The sequence below is a fragment of the Neodiprion virginianus genome, chromosome 3 (assembly GCF_021901495.1).
Source record: "Neodiprion virginianus isolate iyNeoVirg1 chromosome 3, iyNeoVirg1.1, whole genome shotgun sequence".
NCBI classification, from domain to species: domain Eukaryota; kingdom Metazoa; phylum Arthropoda; class Insecta; order Hymenoptera; family Diprionidae; genus Neodiprion; species Neodiprion virginianus.
The window spans coordinates 29,108,676-29,114,692 of record NC_060879.1 but is presented as its reverse complement, the minus strand read 5'-3'; the positions used below and the strand labels follow the sequence as shown (position 1 = coordinate 29,114,692).

The 6,017-nt window shown below is 41.0% G+C and overlaps 1 long non-coding RNA gene across 1 annotated transcript; it reads right to left on the bottom strand.

The window, feature by feature from the left end:
* Positions 1-1,445: 1,445 nt before the first annotated feature.
* LOC124299711 (uncharacterized) lies at positions 1,446-3,438 on the bottom strand. Its single transcript, XR_006907042.1, has 3 exons — positions 3,185-3,438; positions 2,731-2,967; positions 1,446-2,081 (listed from the first exon to the last, which is right to left on the bottom strand). It is a non-coding gene; the product is annotated as an uncharacterized LOC124299711 (long non-coding RNA).
* Positions 3,439-6,017: the final 2,579 nt, after the last annotated feature.

Sequence of the window (6,017 nt, the reverse complement as noted above, 5' to 3'; positions counted from 1 at the left end):
ACACCCAGTATGACTGGGTATATTTATTCTCGGCATTATACCATACTCAAATTAGCTGTCAAAAACATGATATAAATTAATGAAACACCTTTCCGCAAGAAAACTCTTCAGGCTGCTGATGCTTGACAATAGGAGTTAATTGATTAATTATGGAATATAATTATTACGTTATAATGCCGGTACCTACCTGTGAGACCCTGGTTTCTCCTACTTATAGTAATAATAATGATGTAAACACAGGCACGCCGTCTTGTGCAGGCTCTAAAGTGGTTTTTTCAACGTCGTTTTCATTCACAAGGGTAATTAAAAACTTAGGTAGAGTTAGAATCGTCAACCGAATCGCTAGGTCAATTAAATACCATCATTTTCAAATTTTTAAGAAACTGGATACAACCTTTCAGAAAATATCGGTACTCGTCAAGATCCCGATCGTTGAAGTGCAATTTTTGACGATTGGAAAAGAATTGTAACACCTGCATTTTTTAGATCTTCACCGTCTTATATTCATTACCCGATTTACCCACGGAGAGATAATTATCCCTCCCTCGCTCTCTCTCGCTCTCTTGGTTTAAGACGTGGAATCTGCCCCCAATTACCTGAAGATAATCAGCTTAGAGTGCCCGTCGTTCGAAGAAAGATTCGTTTAATTTAACACGGGAGGAAATAAACCTCGTTCGCACATTATTTGCGTTCTTCTTCTTCTTCTTCTTCTTCTTCTTCTTCAATTTTGACGCAATACCTGCGGCGCAGTGGCTGCCAGCAGGTGAGACATAAATCATTTGATACGGAAAAATTAATCATTATAACGAGGAACTTTTTCATCAACAGTTGTTCTTTTTCTCTCGATATGTCCATCAAACGGAACTGCAGGACTGTATTAATGATGGTAACGAAAATAAAGGCGCACGTATTTAATGCTGCCGAGCTTTTGTTATCGGAAATCAGTTATCAATTGTCTAGAATAATAACAATCGGTAGCGAACAGGAACACGATAATGTCCGCGGTAGTGCAATTTATACAATACAAACCGAAACCCTGGGACCATATCCATAATCACAATAACACGTCTGATCGGATTTACATATTGCATAAAGCACGGTAGAACAAAAACGTAATCGAGGCGTACCTAAATTCAATTATTATTATTCTAAAAACGTATTGGTATTTCTGGCCAGCCCAGCTATTGGATATACGATATTTCGCAAGCTCAGCTCGAAATCATTTTTTCGCTTCCGCCTCGTCGCATTGTCAACCCTCTGTCACAAATTGCAAATCGATGCTACATTTCGTTCCAAGATATCGTATTCGCGAATGTAAAAAGAAACCCATATAGTCGATCCCCCGATATCCGTATATCTAACTTATGTGTAGCATATAACACTACAGAATATAATATCCACGCCATTCAGCGGTACCATAATTTTTTCTACCTATTTCGTTTCAATTTATAGACCGGAAAATTTTTATTAATACACAACCACAATAAACGATAACTCATACAGTCAACATTAGCCCTATAATTCACATAAATTGGACAACAACGTCAATTGCAGATCTCTGTAAGCAGCGTCCGAATGTTCAATTTCAGGTCTGACAATTTGCTCCGTTCGACGTGGCTCCCTGTGGGCTCGATAATTTAAAACCTCTTCAAATTTTTCACCCTTACATTCGACCCCACCTGTCGCTGTCCCCGCCTATTGTTGCCTTCTGATTGTGATATCGTAACATGCGAAGACAAGGTAGAAGCTCCGTGGATGAAGGTTATCCGACGTTCCGGCAGAAGGGTCGGTATTCCTTTCGATTGAAAACCAAGACGCGGCCAACGTTGCAGGGCCCTTGCTGACCTTCTTTGTAGCATCGACCATTCGGCGGCCAGTACACGAGACCACCGGAACATTGGGACGAAACTCGGATGTAATCTATTTGGTCGGGAAAGTAGACGAAATCCGTACTGAGGCGACGCGGTGCGCAGTTACCGTATGCGAGAAACACCGAGAGAATGAGGAGGCAGGAAAGCAACCTTATCCGCATCATCGATCCTCGGTATCTCTTTCGAGCTTTTTCGGCTGTGGGTAACAATCTGCAATTTCAAACAACGCCGCGCTGGTAAAAGTGTCGGAATATTTTCAAGCTCAGCTGTAAATCTAACAGGGACCATTTTCATCAATTCCATCGGAGTTACGAAATGTTTTTCGGAAAAACAAATTGAAATTAAAAACACACTGAATTTTCATTGAAATTGATCAAAGAAGCAACTTCGGTCTAGATGGAAATCATCTCGAAGTAGGGGTTGAAAGTTTCAGTTTTTAAAAAATCATGATTCGTCGGTTCGAAAGGATTATCGAATTACATAAATTAGTTATACACTGACTGAAAATCCTTCAAACTCTGTATTTTACATTTTGTTAACAGAATTTAATTCTTCTCATCGGGCAAAAAATCGGTCCGTCAACGCGTAGAATACAGCTGAATTTTCGATTGTGTTTATTTTATTACATTTTCAAGTAAATTCCATTCATTCATAATTTGCAGACGATTTCAATTGAATCGAAAAATTCTCGACATTATACCGATGGCGCAGTATTAAATTCCATCTAGATAATCAGCGTGTCGTACAATCCCGTCGAATGTTCGCCACGGTTCAGAAATTACGTAAAAAGAAAAAAAAACAAAGCCAACAATTTTTTAATTATCCGCCTGTCAGGCGAAGGATAAACAACGATAATTACCTTAAGAATTTATATCCAGTCAGCTGAGTCTCTCAACGGCGATGATTGACTCGATGACGACCTTCGTGGCAATTGAAGAAACGTAAGAAATTTTCACGAATGCCGAACTCGCTTCCTTTCGCGATTCTTGAAAAATCGATAATTCGATGCACGCACGTATCTCGCGACAGAACTCAGCCGTCGTATATCGAAGGGACGAATAGGGAGTAGCAGGAAAGAAGCGTCGTCGTCGCACAGCTGAAATAAAAGCAGCAAATTGTGAAAAGAGTCTCGAAGAAGATCCGCGGGCGTGAATGGGTGGACGAGAGTCGTTCGTCCTTAGGGGGCCGGGGGATTCCTCCGAGATATCCTTTGTTCAAAGAAGACGGACAATGCGGCGAAACGGAAGACTAACGATCAGAGGGCGGAATCAAAGTGGCGGAGTGACTCTAACTAGCTGGTTACAGTTACCTACCCAGGTATATACGAGCACGGGATGAGGCGGTTTCTTGCCGCATTAAAAGTTTATCGGACACTAAGACGTCGCCTCGAGTTGAGCAGAGTGATCCGGGCGAACGGTGCGCCGGTGCCTTCAGGTGTAACACGCCGCAGGTTGACCGCCGGTGGCGGGAGAGGCGAGTCATTAAGTCAGCGATAAATTACCCACACGCGGTTACTTTGCGCCGTTCCCAAAGCTCGTGATAAACCTCTGATCCTTGACCGAAGGATGCGGCTTTGAACTCTCTGGCCGTAATTGGGATCGAGATCGCGATACGCGTTCGCCGGTCTGCATACCTGCAAGGACAGGCGACGAAGGATTCCTCTCTGCGACAGAATTCCGTAAGTAGATCAGGAACGTTTTAATAAAACTCTCGGCTGTGTCCCAGTTCCTTTGTGAGACATTGGCGGATTGTGCAACTCTTTCCGTCGTTGTTTAACCGCGAAGGAGGGACGAGGACAGCCGTGGAGAGAGATTGGCCTCCTGGTCATCAGCGGCGGGCACCAAGGAGAAACGCCAAATAAGCGATACTTGTTCGGCAACAAAGCGAGAGCTTGGCCAAACAGAGCAAAGACCTAGCGAGACTTCTACTACTTGGCTCATTCTATGGGTACGGCCAAATCTTTGGCCAACTTGTACCACTAGCTTGACCCACACACGCTGATCATTTTGTCTTTGTCCCTGCGCCAGAGTTACGAAACTACGGAATCCTTCGTTTTTCCTTCAAGGAAAAACTCCTCTCGTACCTCCCGCTTCCAGCGAACTTCCCATTGTACCACGAAAATACACGATTCTCCGCCCGACTTCTTTCTCGCCGTCCACGTATACATACACGTACGCGGTGTTGTGTATTTTTCAATGTGTGCGAATTATATACCATCGTGTATTGTGTGTGGGCACGGTATGCTTCCGCGCCTTCCCACCGCATTCCAAAAATCTTATCCGGCTGTACGAGAGATTCCGACCAAGGAAAGTATAACTCGCACGTTACTTCTCAACCTCTGCGAATTGGCCGGGCTGCGGCAATCAATCACCCAACAATCTCCCATAAATGATTCACGTGCTTCGAGCAAAACAAAACTTTTACGTCACGGGTTTACTTTTATATTCTATTTCTTTTTGTATTATACGATATATATATATATATATATATATGTACACATACTACGATCAAGTCCCGCCCGTGTATTGATAAATTTTCATAATTTTGCGTATAGTTATACGACTACAAGGAAGTAAACGGTGGTCATGCGATTCAGTTGTACCGGGATAGACACACGTGACTTTAATGAAAAAATACCTAGAGTGTAACGGGCATGTGTGCGAAATGTGAGGTGGTTAAAAAATAATTACCGGCATATTATTTTGCGAATATTCTCTCGAAGTATATATATATTGAATGCATGGCACCTCTATGGAGAGAAATAATTATATTGAAAAAAGAATATACTCCGTAACCGTATATCATTACTCAGCATGGAATAATCAGCGAATGGAGAATCGTAATTTACAATCAGCAAAAATCAGTCTAACCGGCAAATTCTGTACAACCCATCATACCTCAATTCGAGGTAAAATCTGTGCTGTCTGTAACAATTAGCTCAGCCACCATTCAACTGACCAATGAAATTTCAACCGACGAATCGGAAAGCGATAAAACGGGTGTCCAGCCAATCAGTGGACGAATATACGTAATAATCCAAGCTAGATTTTCTAGGCTCGATCGATCGTGGCCTTTTTCAATTTCAACGTACAATTACTTTATTCTTTGTCAATTTTGTATAAACAGCAGATGGATATACCGTTGGAATCTGCCTGGTAAGAATTAGGTAACAAACTTTGCCTACTGCATCCCGCATTTTGAATTTCTTTAATAATGTTGATCAAATGCTAGCTTTGGAAGGAACGTGATGTACGTGTGTAACCAAATGACTCAGGTAAGAGATTCTTGTCATATTTCACTTTATTTACTTGTTTATTCACTTGATAATTACACTCCCTAATTATAGCGGTAATTTAGTCATAAAAGAAATCCAGCATCTGGTGGTAATTACTATTATACAAATTGCGAATTACTGAGTAATCCTACCTTATTATTTACGATGGAAAACGTACAAAGTAATCCTCTGCAAATTACGAACCGATACTACAATTCTTTGAGCCGATGAACTTTTTCATTCTTATTAAGAACAAATGCGAGGCTTGTGGATGTGGCGAAATTTTCACATCGTATTTCATGAGTTAATTTCATCACGCATATACTGCGCTTCAATCTCTTGAAACAAGAAACGAAGAATGACCAACATAATATTCCTAATAACTATTTTAAGATACACACGCCTATTTTTTAAAATAAACATTTGCATTCTCCGCAGTGTTAAATTTAAAAACATACGAGTTTATAAGAAAATCCTGAAGGGTCCTGACAAAATTTCTGAGAAATATCTGTGTTGAGAATGAATGAATGTAGGCAATTAATACCGCAGCAGGTTGATGTCTGCGCGTATTTGAAGGTACATTTTAAATTTGAGAGAAAAGTATAAATCTAGCTTCAAAGCTGTATATAAATTGGAGAAAATTTAAAAGAGCAAAAATGTCATCTGCTTTTCCGAGGTTATATTATTCCCTCAAACACTGCCTTGGAAGGTTTATTTTCCTGAAGAGTTGTACAAGCACTTTTCTCAGATCTCTTAAATTATTAATGCAACCGCGACTCAAAACTGAATTCATTACCGCGCAGAGCAGCCGACCGAACAGCATTCCACTACACCGAGAAAATTGTTTTATCAACCGCAGTTCTTTCACTTGA